Raw genomic sequence first — 23910 nt, 5'->3', positions numbered from 1 at the left:
TACCCTCATACTACAACTCTATATAACCACCCAAAACCCCTGGCACATACTCTCACAGCAAAACTTGACTACTTCAACTAAGACTTTCTTACAAACACAAAACAATATGGTTTCTTCTTCCAAGACTATCCTCATAGCTCTTCTCATAATAACAGTGTCAATTTCAGGCATTGGCCAAGCTATAGCAGCTCGTAATCTTCTGCAGGCACCAGGTTTCCCTGGTTTTCCCTCATTCCCTTTGCCTACAACTCCAACTTTGCCTAGTCCATCATCTGGTTTTCCCGGCTTGCCAAATTTTCCTCCATTTCCACCATCTTCATTCCCTGGCACTTCAAATCCCAATCTTCCTAATTTCCCAATTTTCCCACCTCCTCTACAGACCACTAGTCCTTGAAATGCATGCTATAAATTAAAGGAGTTGGCCTCTACGTTTATCGTTAAATAATTCATTAATATCTCTTCTGTTGTAAGTGTACGTTGCTTAATTAGTACTTACAATGTTGTATTACATGCATGTCCGTTCCGAATGACCTTAACTTCTATTTTATATATTATCTAGTTAGGTGTGTTTCTATTATTTAATTTGCTTCGTGAAGCAAATGTTAGTCGATGTTGTGATCTATGTATCTAAGCTTTGTACTTGTTAATCCTTACGATGATGAAGACTAGTTTGATTATGATATATGAGTAAATAAATATTTTCTTCTTATTATTCCTATCTTTTTCTTTTTATATATTTTATGAGTAACGCAATAATCCCGGAGTTCCAATCAATTCTTAGAGGGTGACATTTTTTATTTTCTCGCCTCATCCAACGTTTCCGGGTTTTACACTTCATGTACATAGAGTGTATTGGGGTTCTAGGTAAAAAAAAAAAAGAAAAAAAAGAAAACTAAGTCATTAAATAATAGACAATAAAATGTTTTCATCGTCCACATCGGTTCTGTATGTATTTATTTGACCAGAAAGGATGGATATTCAATTAATTAAAGATACAATGCAACTCCTTTCATGATTTCATCACCCCCTCCCCCCGCTCCATTTGCTAGGCATGGGTCTATTTGACGTTCCATTTTTAAAGAGCAATTAGAATGTTGTTAAGGAAATGGATCTTACACTTAACTCTAAAAGCTAGTTCATTACTCATGAAATGATAATTGCATAAAACCAATGATAAAAATAGACAATATATAAGGGCTGGACGGTCAGAAAGATAGATAACATAGCATAAAATTCCAACATTTGATACATCTTGGGGATTGATTTAATTTTAAATTCCACTCATTTGACGAATCGTCTGAAATTACCGACAGTCGAAACTAAAGGGCAAGTAATACTTTGCGAGTTGCAACTGTGTTTTTAAAGCAATTGCTCCTCTGCAAAACAAACAGAGAATTGTAACTTGATAAATGATTAAATATATTTGTGTGGAGTAACAATTGGGAAATCCATTAACAGCCAAAATCTATAAGTGCATCTAAAATTTACAGGTCCTTTAGAAAAAGATGTGATTATAACATAAGTACCATGGTGAGGTTGGAGTTATTACAAGATTCTACATCAATGATAAGCCCACTGTTGACACGTACTTTATTAAGTTCATGAGAAATTCATCTGATACAAAAAATTGTAAGGACGCAAAGGGAGACAGAGAAACAATATTTTTTCTAAAATTGCTAAACTTTAAAACCCTTATAATTTTCGACTATTCTGTAAATAAGGGACCTAAGAACCAAAAAATTGCAGAAATATTTTGACCCCCGTTTGCCCTATGGGTGTCAAAAGTTAAAAATATTGTCCGAGGGGAAACATTACCATCCACCTTGAGAGCAATTTGTGTACTTCAACCCCTAAAAACTACTAGTACTATTTGTGCACTTCGCCGCTAGGCAGAATTTGGTGTGGGCTCATAACCCATAAAAAGGTATTGGGTTGGGTTCATCTCTTATGAACTAAAAGCCAATACGAGCTCAATGTATTACACGCCGCTATACGAACATGAAGATCCCAACTTATCAACTACTAATAATCCCTAAACAGAATCCACGAAAAGGAGAGAAAATGAATACATTAAATAAACCACACAACAATTTTCATGCCAACATTGGCCAACAGAAACAAAGCACAATCAAACAACAATGCCTTAAACTTGATACATGAAATGAAAAACAATAACAATAGACTGAGAAAAATACAAAGCTAAACCAAGTGTCTCACATTCCTTAGGTTCAACTCCACCATTGGTGCACAGCAACCCCTTCATCTATCAACTTCCCATACAATGTCAAACATTGCCAATAAGCCCTCCTCTGGCTTCCATTTTCCTCTTCAAAATCATCATCATCTTCCAATTGATTTCTGCAGTGCAAGAACAACTCATCCACCAAACATATTGTCTTCTTCTTGATCATTTCTTCCACCACTTCTGCTTCTGCTTTCATCACAACATAATCCTCTTCCTTCACGTTTTTGCTTAACCATTCTGCGGCCCCAAGTAATGGCGCCCCGTTCCCTGATTCCTCTGAATCTTGGATTTCAACATCCAAGTTGTAAATCTCAAAATCTTGATTCTTTGCAGGGTAGTTCTTTTGAAACCACTCTGCTACCCCATTTTTCTCATCAGAAATGAAAACTCTTCGGGGGTAATTCTCAAGCGAATCCTCTAACAACTCAGGAAGAAACTTCATCTTCCTTGAAACTGATCGCACAAATGCCTTTCTTGGTGGCTCAAACAACACATCCTCTAATCCTTTCAACGCAACTTTCTTATCCTCATGTGTGCTTCCACAAAGAATGTTCTTTTTCCGCGAATTCAGCTCATCGTTTACAATCCCAATTTTCCTCATACCAATCATAGTCTTGTCGAATCGTCGTATGTACACAATTCTATAGTTAGCTAGAGCTTTAAGCTCAGCTAAAGGATCATTGCTCAGTTGAGTGACAACAATGCCACCAATCTTGAGCACACGATCAATGAACTTACTGTTCCATTTAGAGCATGCAATTGCAAAATCGAACGCCTCATTTGGGATTAAATTCTTGTTATCCATATCTGAATCAGTCACCAAATCAACCACATTGTCATTCAACAACTCCAAATCTTCCACCAAATGATCATTATTCTCAGAGCTCAAAATGAGCCCTTTTTGGCCCTTTTTAACAAGGCCTTCATCTCCCAAATCACGAAAAAGATTATGCAACATGTTAAAGTCCCTCACATCATCAGAATTCACGTCGATTACATCGGATGAGCCTCTTAGTATGGACCCAATCGAGGGCAATGTGAGAAGAACCATTGCCAAGAACAAGGATCGTGACATAATCCTTAAAGCCCTCGAATCTGGTAGCTTAATTATCAAAAGGGCATCTTGATTCAGTCCAATTTTAACCCCAGGAAATTGATTCCCCTTTTTTCCCTTTTTGGGGCAATACTCACGACCCAAATCCATCGCTTAACAGCAAAACAATCCAAAATTCTACAGCTTTGGAATCAAGACTGTGCAACAATTGATTGTACCTTGTGCTCCTATAGTTGTACGTGACAAATTCTTAACAACTACTATAAGAACAGAGAGAGGAAAAGCCAACGGTGGAAGAGAGGAGAATTTAGCGAGTGCAAAACCTGGCAGCGGTGTGGTTACCACCCACAAGAGCAACACGACTAGATCTGATTCTACACCAAAGGAGCAACAATTGTCTAATTCTAGCTACCTCCATGATGTTTTCTTCTTAATGTACTCAATACAGGTCAATTTTTGGTCAAGAAAATTCCATGGAAATTGAGTTTCTAGGTACACCCCCCAGAAATGGAATTAGATGATCTGAAACTCAACTAACATGGAAAAATGAGGGGGGCAAAAATATTTACGTCTGAAGTTGAAAGAAGAGAAAAATGTGGAAGAGTTAGGAGTTAGAGTTAGAGATGATGATGAAGAGAGGATCTTGGAAATGGATGGATTTAATAGGGGAGGAATGGAGTTGTTTTTACATGCGTGTGGGGACCTTTGGGCCGTTGGATTTTATTTCTGCTACTTTTTCGTTTTACCTCCTCTTTCTTATTTTTTAGCTTTTTTTACCGTGTTTAAAACTTCGCACACACTGAAATTTTCGCGGTGTAGAAAACTCTACACGTATAGATGATTTAAATAATTAATTTAACATGTTATGCATAGGTAATTGAGTATAATTTGACGTATTTTACATTACTCATTCCCTTTTTTAGACAAAAATACATGTCTTCTTTTTGTACCATAAGTAGGTCATATTTAAACTCCATTTTTTGTTTTGTCTGTTTATGAAATTTATGGAAGAGCATCCGTGTGTTAACATTGTTGTTCCAAATTCCCCAACGATTAGCTTATAGAAACAGAATTTATAATGTTGTAGTTGTAGATCTGGTTATTTTATTACATAATATGGTCGAGTTTTAGCAAAAATAGTTGATGTCCTTTTATAAAAAAAATGGCTCTTTGTGTTCCGATCAAGTTATCTAATTGGACGTTATTTCGCCAAAAACATGAGTTTTACTTATTTAATAAAAAAAATTATGCCGCATTTTGCACCTCGTACAGTATTACAAGGACATAAATATTTTTATTTGATCAGTCATTGTTTGAATGTAGCGAAGTAGCAAAAAGGAAAAAAGGAGAAAAAAATGTCTAAGATATATATTTTCCTTCTCGTGTTTTGGTGGGGGGGGGGGGGGATGGAGAAATGAAAAGCACAAGATTAACATTTCCTTTTTCTCTCTGTCTTCTTTCTAGCTGTTTAACCATCGAATTGGACAAAGAAAAGTTTGGTCAGACTTAACAAAACGATTAGCCATAAAACTTGGGATCGGAGTTTTATTAGGTCATGCATGCAAAAAAGTTATCAAAATCAATCCCATTCAACAACTACCCTTGTTTTTACGTATGGGACAGTAGTAAAATATCCCTATTAAAGATGTCATTCCTTCCAAAATGGTTTTATCAAGGTAAGGAATGATTAATAATTGTGTGAATCTCTCTATCCCTCAGTACTCCCCGACTAAATATCTATATTATTATTAGGTTACTTACAATCAATTAACCTTAAACCTATTTGTTCACGGTCAAAATCTTTCTAGCTAGATCTCTCCATGATTGGCATTATCAATTTTAAGGTTTGTTGTCCAAAATGTATAAGAATTCAAGGAACTTTATATCGTAGTTTCAAGAACAAAGTGATAAATTCAATTGAAAAAAATGAAGGTGAGCATGTAATTCCCTTATTTAAAATACTTAGTAGTATTTTCCAAAAGAAATAAAGACATTAACGAAAACAATTGTCAAATCAAATCAGCAGTGAATTCAAGGAGTACGCGTTCGTCTTACAGCTCAAAGATAAGTAACAGTGTCGGTGGATAAAGTGTATGATTGAAGGAAGGTACAAACAAATGGAGCGGGATCACATGATTTTCATGGGCCCAGGCCCGAAGATGGAGATGCTTTAGCCCGCTTCATAACTGTCCGGTATTTAACAAAATATTGCAAAATCTTAGTAGCATTAATGAATTAACAAAAGTAGCAGCAAAAGATTTATAATTCAACATGAATCACCACAACAACAACAACCCAGTATATTCCCACTAGTGAGGTTTGGGGAGGATAGTGTGTACGCAAACCTTACCCCTCCAAGAATTAACAAAAGTAGCAGCAAAAGATTTACAGTTCAACATGAATCACAACAACAACAACCCAGTATAATCCCACTAGTGAGGTTTGGGGAGAATAGTGTGTACGCAAACCTTACCTCTACCCTGTGGTTTCCGATAGAAACTCGGCTCCCCCTCCAAGAACTCCCCACCTTGCTGCTCTTGGGGTGACTCGAACTCACAACCTCTTGGTTGGAAGTGGAGGGTGCTTACCACTAGAGCAACCCACTCTTGTCAGACCATGAATCACGTTTGTACCAATCATTTCCTATTTTATAGCTAATAAAAAATATTCTCCTATTTTAAACCCAAATGCCAAATGATTTATTCATAATTGTTGCCATGATTCCTTTGATACATGAAAAGATCTTTTCTACCATTAAAACCGAGCAAAAAATATTTTTTTCGGTATATAATCTATAATTTTGTCTATATTATACAATTTATTTATTTATTTGTTTACCTTATACATCTTGTATTTTATGAAAATTTATATATCATGCGAAATGTAAGGTCATATATGTGTGGTATATGTACATTGTAAACCATGCATACTCATTCCCTTACATATGGTATAATTTACCATCAACCACGTATGGCATAATAAAAAATCTTAGCGATATCATAGTGTATAATTAACAATAACATATAATCTTAGAATAAATTAGGTATGTTATTTGTAATACTCTATATATTCACTTATTTTGTGCTTCATGTATATTTATCTATGTAGGATAAATATATCACTTATGTATTTACAACAATAACAACAACCCAGTGAAATTTCACTAGTGTGACTATCACTTATATATATATGCGGTATATCATCTCCGGTAATCACCGTGGCCGAGTAAATCATCTTCTTTGTACCAAAAGCTGCAACGCACCACTTACCTTAATCTGAGCCCCATAAATTAAAAATATACAAAAAAAAATTTAAATAGAACAGCTATTAGGTGGTAACGAGAAATGGGCCATGGCTCATGATTATGGATTTTAAAATATGGGTACAACTACACCAAGCTTCTTTCTTTGAAGGCAATAAAAGTGTTTATGGTTTTAGAGGTTAAAAATGGGACTATGGTGATTAGGTTAAAAAAGTGAAGGTGGAAGACGAGAATGGGGAGAAAGAGAGAACGGATATGAGGTTGGGAGGGGGGGTGGGGGCAAACAAAGTAGCAAGAAAAGAGAAATTAGAGGGGAGAGAAAAAAGGAAATGGTTAATAAAGATCAAAGGAGATCCCTCAATAAGTGGTTTTCTATTTATTTTAAGAATTTAGGATTAAATATATGGACTTTAAAATCTGCTATATTTATAAATAAATCTGCTATTTTTGGAGTAAATAAGAAATGATTTTATTTATATTAATAGTCTTAAATAAGTGAAAAATCTCCTTTATTTATTGTACTCCACCTTAGTACAGACCACCAGCCCATTTCTATCTTTCACTGGTCCCCATTTCCCCTTTGGCGCTTACTTACAAGTTTCATGAACATGAGAAAAACATAGAACATGACACCATCTGTTTTTCTCACTTCAATTATTTCGACTTCGGTTCTAACTGGGGAAGGAGCATGCTTCTATTTCTTATTTTAATAATCATAGTGTTCTACGCGATCTGACTAATTTCATAAGATAAATGGCTTCCACTAGGTACTAACATATGTACCGAGTAATTTTATCCATCAAAACTTGAATAAATAGAAAAAAATCATCTATTATTTTACCTTCGTTGAAATTTGAATCGAGACCTCATATTTTTCACTCATTTCTTCAACCACTAAATTAGACCCTAGGATGCAAAGAGCATGCTTCCATTCACGCTTGTTTCCATTCTTATTCAAAGATGTTGAATTGCTTGAACAAAGAAGTAGAGATTCATTTGTTTGTGTAACGACCTAATTTCACTTATAGATCGTGATAGCGCTCAATGTCGTCGCTAGGCAAGCCAACAGTGAACTGACCATGTGATTACTCTTTTAATAAATTTCCAAGTAATTAAATTCTGTTTATTAAGAGATTAAGGAGTAGAAAATTTAATAAAATAAAACGAAAGCAACTGAGTGGGAAAGCATAATTAGTAGTTACGCATGTAATCTCGTCACCACGTGCGTACGTAGCCCACACAATTAGAAGCAATTAGTAATTTAAATCACCTATGGGGTGGGTTCCCTCTTACATGGTTAGGTGTCACGATCCAAAATCCGACCAGTCGTGATGGCACCTAACCCAACCCGTTAGGTAAGCCAATTAACTACAATCCAATTTAATTAGATTTGTCGAGGAAAATAAATGATAAACTAACTGAACCTTTCTACTTTTCCCAAGGATTGGTAGTAGGGGTGTTCATAAAAACCCGAAAAACCAAACTAAACCGACCAAAAAAATGATACTTTTTAGGTTTGGTTTGGTTTTGGTTTTGAATTTTAAAAACCGATCAAATTTGGTTTGGTTTTGGTTTTGATCAAAAAATTACCGAAAAAATCCGAACCAAACCGACTATAAAAGTAGGTATTTAAATTCATTATCACACACACACACACACACACACACACACGCACTCTCTCTCTCACACACACACACACACACACACACATATATATATATATATATATATATATATATATATATATAAAGTTTTTAAAATTTTATGGTACATATTAGTCGTTTATATTTTTAGTCTAGTTTTTTTACTATTATAATAATCTAATTCTTTGCCTTTATATTCTAGTTTGGTTGGTAGTTTTCTTTTGCTAAATACAAGAATTTATTTCATGTTAAAAATAATTAATTTTTAATTGAGTACTTAAATTATTTATCACTAGTTGATTCAATTATCATCAATATATCTTGGTAAATGATAGATTTCTCAAAGAGAAATTGGTTTGATAGTGTTATGTTGAAAATGTAGTCTCCAGAATATGTGTTTGGTAGTGTATGTCTCATATTTAAGAAAAAATCCGATAAATAACCGGAAAACCCAAAAAATCGACCAAAACCGACAAAAACCGAATCGATAAAAAACTGACTTAATTGGTTTGGTTTGGTTTCAATATTTGAAGAAGCGACTTACTTGGTTGTCACGACCCGAAATCTGACCTGTCGTGATGGCGCCTATCTCAATACTAGGCAAGTCGATAACATCAATAACCCTCGATTTTCTTTAAGTTTAAAAATATAATATTTAAATACAATACAAAATCTCACAAATACTGATATGAACACTCCCCAAAACTCGATGTCACTGAGTACATGAGCATCTAATATGATTACAAGTTTGAAAAATACGGTCTATGATAGTCTGAGACCAAATACAGTAAACAAGGAGATAGGGAAGGAGAGACAAGGTCTGCGAAATACGACAACTATCTCAGAATCTCTGAAAAATTAACTGCGCGAAAGAATCAACACTCGTTATGTCCGAGAACACCTGGATCTGTACACGAAGTGCAGGGTGTAGTATGAGTACAACCAACTCAGTAAGTAACAATAATAAATAAGGAACTGAAGATAGTGACGAGCTACACAGTTATAGTTCATTTTCAGTAATTCCAGCAAAGAATAGACATGCTTTGAAATCCAGCATTTTAAGTCAAATCAATTCTATATAGTTCAAGTTCATGTATTACGGATATAAAATCGTTCAGAAAATTTCACAACAATGACAGATAGCAACTAAGTGCAACAACAAATGAAAAGCAAGTACAATCTCTTAGGACAATAATCACTGGGCTCCCAGCCCTCAGCACTCACACTCAATGGGTACCCGTGCTCACTAGGGGTGTACAAACTCCGGAGGGGCTCCTACAACCCAAGCACTATAATCCGCATGGACAAGTCACGTGCTGCACGGATAACTCACGTGCTATAGTATGAATATCTGGATCCGCACGGATAACTCACGTACTATAGTATAATATCTAGATCTGCACGGGCAACTCACGTACTGCACGGATAACTCACGTGCTATAGTATAATATCTCACAATCAGGCCCTCGGCCTCGCTCAGTCATAAATCTCTCCAGTCTCTCGGGCTCTCAACAATCATGAAATCATCCCAAACAATAATGATATGATGCATCAATAATGAACAATAGAGACTGGATAAAATAATCAAGTAAACTGTGACTGAGTATAAAATAATAATTAAGCAGATAGTTCAACATGTACACGACCTCTGTGGGTCCCAACAGTACCAACATATAACCTAAACATGGTTTCTAACATGACTTACAGTCAAATTTCCACAACACATAGAGAGCACATAGCTAACAACAAGTTATTCAGCTTTACAGTTTTCACGGGACGGACCAAGTCACAATCCTCTCGGTGCACTCCCACACTCCCGTCACCAAGCATGCGTCACCTCCAAAAAAATCACATGATACAAAGTCCAGGGTTTCAAACCCTCATGACCAGATTTATAACTGTTACTTACCTCAAACCGTAAAATTCTTATTCTGCAATGTCTTTTCCTCGTGAATTGGCCTCCAAACGCCTCGAATCTACCCATAAATAATTTGATTCAGTCAATAAAATTTATTAGAATTAATTCCATAAGAAAATGCTAATTTTCCATAAAAATCTGAAATTTAGCTCAAAAATTGCTCGTGGGGCCCACATCTCAGAACCCGACAAAAGTTATAAAATCTGAACACCCATTCCGATACGAGTTCAACCATACCAATTTTATCAAATTTCGATAACAACTCGACCTTCAAATCTTAAATTTTTGTTTTTGCAAAAATCTTGATTTCTTCCATTTAAATCCGAAATAAATGATGAATATAGCCATATAATCATGAAGTATAATCATTTTCGGATATAGAACACTTACCCCAATCCATATGGTGAAAATCGCCTCAAATATCGCTTCAATCCGAGCTCCATAGCTCTAAATATGTTGAAAATGGCTGAAACCTTGAAATATAGCTACTGCCCAGGTATTTGATCGCGGAAAATGCTTCACGATCGCGAAGCACAAAATTTTTCAGCCCCAAAATTGCTCTTCGCGATCGCGGAAAACCAATCGCGATCGCGAAGAACAAACTCCCCAACTCTTCCAGACAACCTCTAGTATAATGGTCATAACCTTTTGTACAAAATTTCAAATTGTAAATGGTTTAACTTTATGAAAACTAGACACCAAGGGCTATAACTTTCATTTGTTTCCCATCTCCCAATTCTTTATATATTGCTAGATATAAGCTTCCAAAAATCAGCCCCGTGCAATAGAGATTTCCAAACTCTTCCCAGACAGCCTATAGTGTATCTATCATTACGTTTTGTACACAACTCGAAATGACAAATGGTTTATCTTTCTGAAAACTAGACATCAAGAGCTACAACTTTTGTTTTTGGATCATCTCCAAATTCCTTATAGATTGCGAGATATAAGCTTCCAAAATCGGGTCAGTGCAGGAGAGAATTTGTTCTATGCGATCGCGAAAGAGCTTCCGCGATCGCGATTCATAAGGCCCCAAACTGTTGTTTTCTCTTCGCGAACGCGACCAAATGTTCGCGATCACGATGCACACCTCTGTAGCAGAAACAAGCAATTAAAATGGCCTAGAAATGGTTCGAAACTACCCTGAAATGCACCCGAGCCCCTCTGGTCCTTAACCAAATATACCAACAAGTCCTAAAACATCATACGAACTAAGTCGAAGCCTCGAATCACATCAAAAAACGCTAAAATCATAAATCGCACCTCAATTCAAGCCTAATGAACTTTGAACTTTTAAATTCTATATCTTGTGCCGAAATATATCAAATCAATCCGGAATGACTTTAAATTTTGTACACAAATCATAAATGACATAACGAAACTATTCCAATTTCCAGAATCGGATTCCGGCCTCGATATCAAAAAGTCAACCCCCCGATCAAACTTTCCAAAATTTAATTTTCGACATTTCAAGCCTAATTCCATTACGGGCCTCCAAATAATTTTTCGGACACGCTCCTAGGTCCAAAATCACCATACGGAGCTATTGGAATCATCAGAATTAAATTCTGAGGTCGTTTACACATAAGTTAATATCCGGTCAACTATTTCAACTTAAGCTTCCAACATGAAAATTCATTCTTCCAAGCTAACTCTGAAATACCTTAAAACCAAAACCGACAATTCACACAATTCATAATACCTCGTAGGAAGTTATTTAAGACTTCAAATAGTTGAAAAGAGAATAAATGCTCAAAAAAATCGGTCGGGTCATTACAATCTCCCACACTTAAACATACGTTCGTCCTCGAACGTGCCAAGAGTTGTTCTTAACCTTCAAATCTCTATTCCACCTTATCACGCACATACCCCGGGGGTGATATCATGTCACCCTATTCTATATAAGCATGACCACACAACCTAACTGAAAATCATTATTTTAACCTTAGCCCAAAAACCTTGGAGCCAAATTTCTAACATCCTGAATTCTTTTCAAGACCCGAATCTCACATCTACACACTGTATAAATCTAAACAAGTTGTATTCAGCCATAACCATAATCCTAGATATAATCGCATAACATACTACACAACTCGCATACTCATAACACCATTTCTGATCACAGTAACTACTCAAAACCAACCAAGTACTAGTATAAAACCTCATATCAAGCCAAACCTTGTTCCAAAAACCTTCGTACACTACTGATAATAAAAGAAACATGCAGAAATCTCATGGCTCCTTATCAGAGCAACAAGTCATGGAGCTCTCTCGCCCCAACCAGAACCATAATCACTTTCTAAGCCGACTTTCAATATTATCCTCCCGAATATACCGTAATCAAACCTGATAGTACCCATTTTAGTTCCAATGACCTTATATTTTTAAACACAACTATCCCATAGACACGCCACATCAATGTAACTTAAGCCACAACTGCGCAATCTGTGTACCCAAATATGGGAGATGTCTCAAGGAAGAGAGTTGTATTGCAAGTTCAACAAGCACCACTATAACCACAATATTAAACCAACTCCTCAAATTTCGTGAAGAGGATAACTGTAGGCGCATATGCACAATTGTAGAGGAAGGAATTAATAAATCAGATAAATTATCAAAGAAATAAAATTCCCACACACGGCATGGACGACTCACGTGCCAATAATATGAATCGTCTGGCATGGTCATAGGCCTCCAGTCCCAGCATATCATACAGGAGCAATTAAACAAGTTCACATGTATATGATAATAAAATAAGATTCTCATGCTCCTGGACTGGTTTAAATAACACGCCATAGTGTAAGTATGTACAGAGTCTGCTATCACACTTCAAATCGATAATTTAATGCAGAAATAGTAACTACCACGTTTATTCAAGGAAATTAGCCTCTTTGTAGCCTCAAATATATCCAAGATAGTTTTCAACAAAGGTATGAACATGAGAAACGTTATAACTTTACGCTTAACAGTCAACTCTAGGAATATCATAGCCTAAGCATTCTTTCGAATATGAATACTTGCCCTGATGCTTGCACATTGGCTCAAACCTCACATTTATAGCGCGTAGCTATCACAAATAATTAACACAACTAGTGCCTCTGCTGAGTTTAAAGAAAATGCTCATCTCAAACAGGCCGCAACCCGAAATAATATACTTCTGAGAACTCTCAGTCTCCAAATTCATCAAACACATGAATCACTGTAACTGATCCCAACTCCAGCACTAGAATGACTAACACATCTTCTATTCACGATCTTCCCATGAGGAATACTTTCATAATTCTTCTGTGCCACACAGCAATAATTTAATTATCAGCAGTCTATCAACCAGGTGAGTACTGTGATCGAGGACAAACCTACACCACTATAGAGTAGTGAGGATGGTCGATGCAGTTTTACCCAACAAGGTCGGGATCGATTTTCACAGGGAGTTAATTTGGTTTGGAGTTGGGTATCTAACTAATCTAGATGTGTGTGTTGTTCCTAGTTGCACTTCCAAGCATTATTGCGATTGATTCTATTATAATTTTATACTATTGTATGCTGAGTATAAGCTAAATACAATATTTTTTGTGAAAGTTTTCAAGTGTTAAAAGGCACTAGGGAAGTGATTTTTGCCTAGGTGAATATCAAATGGGTATAGAGAATCTAGGAAAAGCTTGTTATGATTGGAGTCGTGATATAACCATCACACATGAGTGCTCACTCTATACCTCTTGGTAATTTGAGTGACTTTGCCCGATTTGGCTTTCTCAAGCCCAAATGGGTGTTCATACAATACGAGTGAAATTGGCTCAAGTCGGGTATTACTATCTCTATGTTTAACCCTTTAATTGGGGTTATCAATCTCTTGAGTTCACCTCAATTCCTTGTTAGCCTAATTTTCCTAGACTTAGTCCCTCTTTCTCAAGAGATCCTAAGTCATAAAGGTATGAGTCAGTATTTGCAACCACTAATTCAACAATTTTAGCATGGATTAGGCTGAATATCACTAACCCATAAACAATTAAGCCCTAAAATTCAAGAGCCATTAAATACCTACTCTAGGGATGGGTCACAACCCTAGCTATAAGGTCTAGCTACTCATAATAGTAGCAGATATCGAAGATAAAGATGAATTATAAGCCATAATATTAAAGTACAAGATAAAAATCTAAAGTTTGAAGGTAAATCTACTCTAAACTTGCCCAAAAAAGGAAAACACCAGCCGTTCACATGCTCTCCTAAACAAAACTTAACCTAAAATTGATAAAAGGATCTATTTATACTAGGCTAAAATTTCCGGACAAAAATGCCCCTGCGGAGGATTCGCGGACGCGTAATTCTGACCACGTCCATGCTTGAGCTTTCGCGGTCGCGTAATAATGAGCGTGGTCCGCATTTCCTCAATACTGGGCTTGGATTGGGCTTAGTTTTGCGGATCACGTAATTTCAACCACGTCCGCGTGTGCTTCTATCGCGGCTGAGTAATTTGGACGCGGACCGCATTCTTCAGTTAAGCCCGACTTGCAAGGTCTCTGAACCTCAAGTTGCGCTCTCGGCGGAATTCCATTCGCGTCCGCGCCAAAGTTTTCGCGGTCGCGCTTTTCCAATGTGGTCAGCGGTGATTTTAGTACTCAAAGCAGTTTCTCTGAATCTACTTTCGCGGACCGCGTGATAGTGGCTGCCTCAACGGTGTTCCTTACACGGCCGGGCTTTTCTGTCGCTCTCATCACTCCAGTCTCAGTCTTGGATTCGTGCAAGTTTGACTCCTTCATGAGTTGATTATGGCTTCTTTGCCTCATTTTGACCAAACCCTGCAAACAAGCACATTAAGTTAGTTTTCGGAAATATCTTTACGCATTTTTGACCCAAAACCTAAGCAAAAGAGAGCAAATAATAGGCTAAAACCCCTAGTTATCAACTCCCCCAAACTTAAGCTTTTACTTGTCCTCAATCAAACAAGGAAATTCCCACCTCCATAAGAAAAAGAAAGGAAAATTTCAGCTTTCCTAAGGTGACTTCATCAAACATCAATTGGGACTAACAATTACCCTCAACACAAATGCATTATTAACAACCGCATGCTATGACTTCTTGAGTTCCCTAGTTCTAATGTGACACAAAAGCATCAAGAGTTGACTCAATTCATCAAGGAAGCTCGCTCTCTCACGTAGCTCATTGTGGATCCCAAACTCATCCTCCTCTACTCTCCATGAGCTAAACTCACCATATAGAATGCGACACTCAAAACAGGGATTGTAAAGAAGTGCGCTCATCACTCTCAAAAGAATGTCACAAGTCCGGCTCTAAGTACCATAAGCTTGCCCCTCATGTAAATCACCACTAATGTAAGCTCGCTCAACTTGAAATCCTATAGGGCTTTAGCGAGATGTAATGAAGGCTTTTTGGATCAAGGTAGGACATAATGAACTATGATGGTGCCATCTTTCCTTAAGCACTCCATTTTCTCATTTCGGCTTATACTTTCTTGACTCTTTGAGTCATTTTCTTCTTCCTCATGGGAACTAGAGAGACACATTGTCACTCTTTCTCTTTTATGACAATCATTTTTCTCCTTTTCTCATCATTCCATACCTTTCAAAATTGTTTTCTTTGAATCCCTTTAACCTTTTCTTTCTTTTTGACATATTTCTTTCTAACTCTTCATCCTTTTCTTTGCCTTTCCTTTTCATCAATTCTTTTTGTTTTTTGTACCTTTCATCACTTTAAAATTACTTGTCTCTCCCCCAAACTTATGTTTTTGCTAATTGCTCATCATGAATGCTAAGGAAAGATTGGGTGCCAAGAGAGGGTCATTATAAAACGGATGAAGGCTTGTAATGTGGCTATTGAATGAAAAAGGCTCAGGCTCAAAGAGGTTGACTAGGGATATCATATTGGTAGGCTACGGAAGCTTTCACAGTTCAAATGGGACCAAAGAGAGCCTACAATCACTTCTCAAGTCGAGCTACACTTAGAATTTTGTCTAGACGTTATTCGGGGCAAGTTCTAGACTTATTAGCACGGGACTTGGACTTGCAATTCAATACCTCACCTCTCTCTCAAGCTAATGGATTGTTAAAAAGAACAAAGTCGAGGGCCCACAACAACCCTAGCTAAGATTGAATATCATAGATGGCTCAAAGAAACCACTTGATGATAGTTTTAGTCAACTCAAGAGTCTAAAGGTCACAACTAGAGCTTTTCTTTGTCAATCAACTTGTTTCTAACCATGAGGTCGAAGGTAAATGTGTTAGTACCAAGTGAAGCTTACTTGACACACTTTTATTCATTACTACTATATATCAAAACAGAAAGAAAAATAGACTCAACCCATTAAGAAGGTTGTCACGCATCCATCATTGGGAAGAGGCACCCGGTTCACACAACATCCACCTTGGAAAGAACCATGGCATTAAGAAAATCAAAGGCTTATTGATCATGCAGAAATGTGAAAAGAGGCTACAAACTCAAAAAGAAGCTACTAAAGGAAATAAGAAGCTAAGCTATTAAGGAAAATTACAAAAGAAGTTATAAAGTAAAATACGAAAAATAAAATGAATATGTACAATAGGGGAGTGAAACGAATATACACAAAATGGGGATGAATATATACATGGAATGGTAAAGTTATATACATACCAAAAGTGAAAAATAATGATAAGTAAAAATAAAGAAAAATAGTATCATAATTATTACATGCCAGTCATCAAAGTCATCAAATCCCCCAAGTAGAAGTTAGCATTGTCCTCAATGCTAAAAGTAACAATAAGATCAGGGAGGGATAAAGAGTAGACAAAACTCCCTATGTGGTCTCTGTCTGCATGGGATCAGGTACTTTGGTAGGGTCCTCAGACTGTGGAGGCTCATCAGCTCCATCAAGTTCCTCTAACTAAATCTTCAAGTCCTCGGTCTGGGGTACCACAAATCTTCTCACTGGCTCTCTGTCAGCCTCCTGCTCTGATGCCTGTGATGTCTGTGCTGCAGGGGCAGTCTCCTCCATAAACAGGTCTAGTGGAATATCTCCTGTAAAAGTGAACTTCTTTACCTCTTTCTTCAGCAGCTCCACTGACTCTTTTGAAGCTTGAGTCTTCTTCATCTTTTTGACCTGCTTTTCCAGCTCCTTAATCACCTTCCCATGAGTATCTAATGTCTCCAGGATTTTCTTTTGGTTGTCCAGGAGCTTCTTCTGGTTGTCCAGAAGCTCCTTCAATGAATCCTACATTGATGGAGGTACTTGAAGCTGTGCTGGGGCTGCCTGAGCTGTGACTGCACTGTACCTGGAGATGTTGTTTAACAACTACCTAAATATGTACCATTTTTCAAGCAATACGCACTAAAAAGGCACAGTCAATTGAGGGGCCTTCAATCAACTAAAATAATCACGTAGTTGAACAAGAAAAGAAATCCAATTGCTCGTCCTCGAGTCAACCACCAATTCCTAGAGCATCTTATTTTCCTTTAGCACATCCGAAACACACCATACATATGACTATGGTTGATAGCAATAATTAAACTTTAGCATATGCCTTCAACACACACTTCCCTTTACTCTATGTCATACTTCAAAAGTTTATTCAACAATAAGACAACATGCTTATAACAATCCTAGCCTCACAAATCGACTCAATATCACAATGCATTCATGGCTTGTACACTTAGCATCATAGAGACATCTAATAACGTTACATATCCCTTGCGAAATCATGTGCCCTCACCACAAGAACATGAGAGTAAGTTGAATCCACACATTCGAATCAAATGCTCAAATATATTTTAAGGACTCGCATATATCAAAGAAATTCATCATTCTCACAAAGACGTCGCATACATGCACAAAGTATCATAGGCTTGCCCATTATGTAAAGTTCCACTAATGTAGGCTTGCTCAATTTAAAATCAATTAGGACTTTTTCATGACTGTAATGTGGATTACATGACGAGTAGGATATATATCTGGAATAGTGGCTAACCCTCCTAAGCACTTTAACACATCACAAAATTAACTTTAAGCGCAGATTCCTCAATCCCAACTTCAATTTTACAAACAAGATCACACCCTAAAGTATTCCATCTTTCTTTAAGCACTACTTTACTTTATATCCCACTAGCAAGAACAAGACAATAATTTATTCATATATATATTTCCTTCTTTTCTTCACTTTTTTTTAATATTGCTTTCCTTTTCAATTTCTGCTAGTGGTGTATTATTTTATAAAACAAGTGCACCCTTCTTTCTTTCATTGGTTCCACTCAAAAGCCACCCCACACTTAGTTCTTACTTCTTTTAGCGCTCATTTCACAATTAAAGTGCTTTAAGAGGTAAAATGATCAAAATAATATCAAAAGGGTATAGGCTCGTAATGTGGGTGCCAAATAAAAGTCTATAGGCTCAAAGAGTTTACTAGAGATAGATTGTTTTTGTGGTAGACATTAAGTTCAAAAAGATCAAAGAAAGCCTAAAATCATTTTTCAAACCAAGCAAAACCTAATATTTCGCTTCAACTCACATGGCGGGCAAGTTCTAGACTCTAATGCAATGACACGGACTATACACTTTCGCACCACACATGGCACATGACTCACTAAGGACGGTTCCATTCAGATTCTCAAATAATAAGAGTATCCACGGAGCCACAAAATATTAAGCATTAAGCACAAAGTGCACACGAGCCAAGAAAATGAGACATATGCGTGAATAGACATGCTATCTAACTCAATAAGGCATCATAAGCAATTTCAAAATATAGGGAAGGTAATACACAAGCTAGAGCCTAAATAGTACTATCAAACAAGTAAAAGACGCCTAAAAATCTCATCTTTCTTCTTTTTTTCCCTAAATCTTATTCTACTCTAAAAATAAAAAACTATGACCCGGTTCAAACTATATCCCATGAAAAAGAACCGAGGCACAAAGAAAAACCACGGGGGATTATTACTACCTACAAAAATAAAAGAAATATTTTTGGATTTTTCTAAAAAAAAAAAATTGTGTGTTTTTTGTTAGACTTTAAACCCTCAAAAAACTGTCTATAAGATCCATCGTCGGGAAAAGTCTAATCTTTTCTATTTTTCTAAAAAAAAATATTCAATTAAACTAACACAACTAAAATAGTATAGAAAGTCACCCAAAAAATTTCCTCACCCCATACTTAAAATTGTGCATTGTCCCCAATGCACACCCATAAATACAAGAAGGTAAAAGAAACTTCCTGATAGGCCAAATGCCAAAACATTAGCAACTCATAGGGTACTCAGACTTTTCTCATACTTGGTTCTTTGTGCGGGCACCCCACACTTAGTTCTAATCATCTCACTTGCCTTTGCTTTCTTCCAATGGCCTTGCTTCCCATGCTCCTAGAGAAATAAATAATAACACTAAAATAATAATACAATAATAAAAAAAAGAATTAAAAAAGAATTAAAAAAAGAAGTAAAGTTGGGTTGCCTCCCAACAAGCGCTTGATTTAACGTCATGACACGACGCGAATCACTTTTTGCCTCCACTTTGAACTTATGAATTGGACCCCAAGTTTTGATTCTGCTCTATGATCATGCTCTTGAGGCGATACAAATTGTTGCGAGCCAAAAACTAAGTAATTTTTTATGCACTTTTTGGCTTTCAACCGAGGAGTGTCACCTTGCCTAGACGGCCTTGAAATTTTCAGAATATAGGGCTCATCCACCTCTTCCTTTGATTCTTGCATTGGCTCATATAGATCAATTTCCATACCTCATTCCGAACACAATATCGAAAAATGATTGAAGTGAGGACCAATGCACTCAAACTGAAAATTCAACTTGTTATCGACCTCCTCTTCTTGCCACAAACTATAATCAATTAAAATTGTATCTGTAAGGTCCTCAGTTGACTCCAGTACCACTTCTTCATCATCGATATCATCAAATTCTAGTTGGTTGGTTTGGTCAAATTCTACTCTCAACTCCTCCATTATAATGGCAATTTCTGCAACCAATTCATGCTCTTCTTGGCATCCACAATGTAAGCTTGTTGCGCTTTACAAGGTTCAATTAGTTTATTCGCTTGAGCATTCAAGTTGTGAATAGTTGTCTCTTGCCTTTGTATCTGGAGTGGTTTCTCATCATATTGTTCCACACGACACTTCAACTTATTTTTGATCTCCTTCAGGTCAGCTTCCCCAAGTTTCTTGTTCCTATTAACTTCACATGAAAATGTAGAACCATCATAATAAGGGGTCGGGGAGGATAAGAAATACAAGCACAATCATAAAAGTGACCATCTATACCACCACAAACATCACATATATTTCACACATTAGATTGAGTTGGTGCACATAACTCGCTCTAGTGAATGTTTTGATAATTTTGCCACGAGTGGTTTCCTTCACAATATATATGAGGACCAATAGTAGAATTACCAACACTTGAACTCCCATAATTCCAAGATGTCATGTTTCTCAAATCAACAAGTAGAATAAAATAAAATAATAATAATAATAATAAAACAAAACAAAATAAAATAAAGTTCAAACTTGAAACCTAGCAATATGTACACCTACAACTACACCGTTAGTTCCCCGACAATGGAGCCAAAATTTGATCACGCCCAACTCTAGTCCTAAAAAGATAAGCGGTCGCTGCAAATATAATCCGGTCTAAAAGTCTGGAGTCGAATCCCATAGAGAACTAAGGCTTAGTTACAGTTGTTCAATATCGCAAAGAAACACAAGTTCAAATAATTTTCTAGTTATAAAGATTTGAGTTTTATTTCTACTAATAACTAACAAATATTATAAAGCAGTAAAATTATCAACTAACAAGTATTAAATGGAGACAAGACTAAGGAGGCCTAGAGTTATGATTTTCCCAATTGTCGGAATTCTTCTTACTACGCCTTCTATTATTTTGCCTAAGTATTCTCTACCGATCGTGAGTACTTCGGGTGTCATAATTCTCTTCTGAGCAACTATCACAATTTACTAGACATATTCTTCCGTACAATACTAGCTGGCACTAATTCACCGCTCACTAAGATCGCACCAAGGTTTCGTTATTCCTAATCCCACCTTTAAACCATTCGCATTGATTCCTCACATACATTAGGAGTGATGTTGTTGAACAACTACCTAAATGTGTACCCTTTTCCAAGCAATACACACTAAATAGGCACAGTCAATTGAGGGCCTTCAATCAACTAAAATAATCACGTAGTTGAACAAAAAGAGAAATCCAATGGCAAAATTATATTAAATGCAATAGAAAAATCATCCTTCAAAAGATTCCATCAAACCCTAGATGGGAAAGTTTAGCTACTCATAACCATATTAACAATCGTGATAATAATTTAAAGCATTAAAATATAGATTAAGGAAGAACATAAGAGAAAACTCTTATGATTAGTTGCTTCCAAGTATTCTCGTAGCCTTCTTGCCTCTCCAACAATGTCTCATCTCAAAAACGTCTCTTCCCTTTAGGTCGAATCTGCTCTAAACAAACATCCTCATTTTCTCTTAGACATGTTAAGGGAGTAATTGTAGGCTAGGGTTGAAGTCCTTGAGTCCAAATCTGGTGTGGAGACTTTTAACCTGCGACTTTTAATTACCGGGTTATAGACCTCGCGAAGCCAGACTTATAGCGCGGTCAACCTGGCTATAGACCTCGTAAAGCCTGGTCTGTAGCGCGGTCAAGCTGGCTATAGACCTCGTGAAGCCTGGTCTGTAGGACAGTTTGGGTACTTGGCATTTTGTGCTCTTTTCTTGCATTTCCGTCCTCTTTTTGTGCAACTTTCATTCGTCTTTGTCTTCCGATGCTCCTACATACAAAACAAAATAATTTAGCTCAAATGTCACACAATTAACCACTAAACTAACAACATGTAAGGCGAGTAATGTACTAAAAGTATAATATTTTGTCCTAACATCAATAGGCAAGAGACTTACCTAGTCTCAAAGCTCACTTTCCGGCCCTCAAATTCGTTCTAAAGCCTCAACTCAGTGCCGAACAATCTGAAACTAGTCAAATGTTATATAAATAAATCAACACATATTCAAAAGTTCATAATTTAACTATTAGAGTAATTACCCAACCCCAATTGAAAGATTCCTAAAATTCATCCCGGGCCCACGTGCCTAGATTTCGAAAAATTTTAAAAATAATTGTTACCCATAATCTCACGAACTCAAATATATAATTTTTACCCAATTCCATAATCATTTTCGTGGTTAAATTCCATTTTTATCAAAACCTAAGTTTTTCAACTAAAACTATAATTTTTATAATTTTACATGTTAAAATCTATCCATAATCTATGTGTTTAACTAACATTCGATAGAAATTTCTTATCTTCAATAGCTAGGTGAAAACCCCTCTCTAAGAAGCTCCAAAATCGCCCAAGAAGTGAAAGAAATGAGTCAAAAATGGCCTAAGTACCGACATTAAAAGACCTCATTGCCTCCAGCATTTTCGCTTCTGCGGACCTGGGGCCATATCTGCGGCGGCGCTTCTGCGAACAAAGGTCCGCTTCGGCAGAAAGCACCAAGCCCAGCACTGGGCGCACCTACGGTAAAGCACCGCACTTGCGAGCCCGCTTCTGTGGCTCGCGTATCTCACGTGCGACCCTTGCCCACGCCCGCTCCTCCACACCTACGATCCCCACATTGCAGAAGCAAGTCCGCTTCTGCGGACGCTCTGATCCCCCTCCTCTTTTCGCTTCTGCGAGCCAGGCGCCGCACCTGCGGCCATTCCCACCGAAAGTGCGAACGCACCAGATGAGAGGCACCATCATCCCTTCTCCAAGAAGAAATCGAGCTCCGTCGACCCTCTGAATCCTGTACGGGCCCCCGAGGTCTCGACCAAACATACTGACAAGTTCGTAAACGTAAAACCGTCTCGCTCGCACTCTCTTAACGCAGAAAATAACATCAAAACTAAGGATCACAATCTAAAACCAAATAGAATCAACTTATGAACTTCAAATTCTTCTAACTTACTCCGAACGCGCCAAATCATACTTAAACTATCCGGAATTACACCAAATATTGCGTGCAAGTCTTAATACATAAGATGCTCCCTGAACTTATCTAGATAAATGAGTTTCCTACTCAACATTTACGGGTGTCCTAGTACCTCCTTATCATTGGCCAAAGTAAATTTAATACCTCCCTCAAAGCTTACAACCAGATTTTATCTTAGCTGTGTAAACACGCGTTGACACATGTCATTTGCATGATTTTTTTTTTCTAGACTAATTCAACAATAACCACCCTCCCTTCACGAAAATACTCCAAACAACCATTTTCCCTAAAAGTCAACAGTTTCACACCCTTCACCATTTTTGTCCAATTAATAACTCCCTACAGAGAGCAACTATCAAACCATTTTTAATTAAAAAGATTTTTCAGATTTCAATCAACTACAAATTGTAATAAATCACCGTCCAATTTCTTTCAACCATTTTTTTTGCCATTGAAGACCGTCCAACTAGCTTCAAAAATCAACAATACAAATCCATTTATTTTCATATTTTATCATCTTTTACTTCTTTTCATTACCAAATTAGAGAATTTTTTTGTGGGGGGGAGGGGGGAGGAAGCATATTCGGAACCAAAATTAAGAAAGCATTACTGTTGGGTCTAAATTATGAACTAATGGGTGTCAGAAATTAGAAGAGAAAATAGAGAAAGTAGAAATTTGATTGCCTTTAATAATGACATTTGTAGAATTAAATATGTACCCAATATTAATTAAGAAACACGGTGAAAGAATTAAAGAATGAGTAGTAGACTAGCAATAACTAAGGAGAAGAAAAGGTAGGAGAGAGATATT

This window comes from Nicotiana tabacum, chromosome 19 (genome assembly GCF_000715075.1).
Source record: "Nicotiana tabacum cultivar K326 chromosome 19, ASM71507v2, whole genome shotgun sequence".
Lineage (NCBI taxonomy): Eukaryota > Viridiplantae > Streptophyta > Magnoliopsida > Solanales > Solanaceae > Nicotiana > Nicotiana tabacum.
This window is presented reverse-complemented; position numbering follows the sequence as displayed.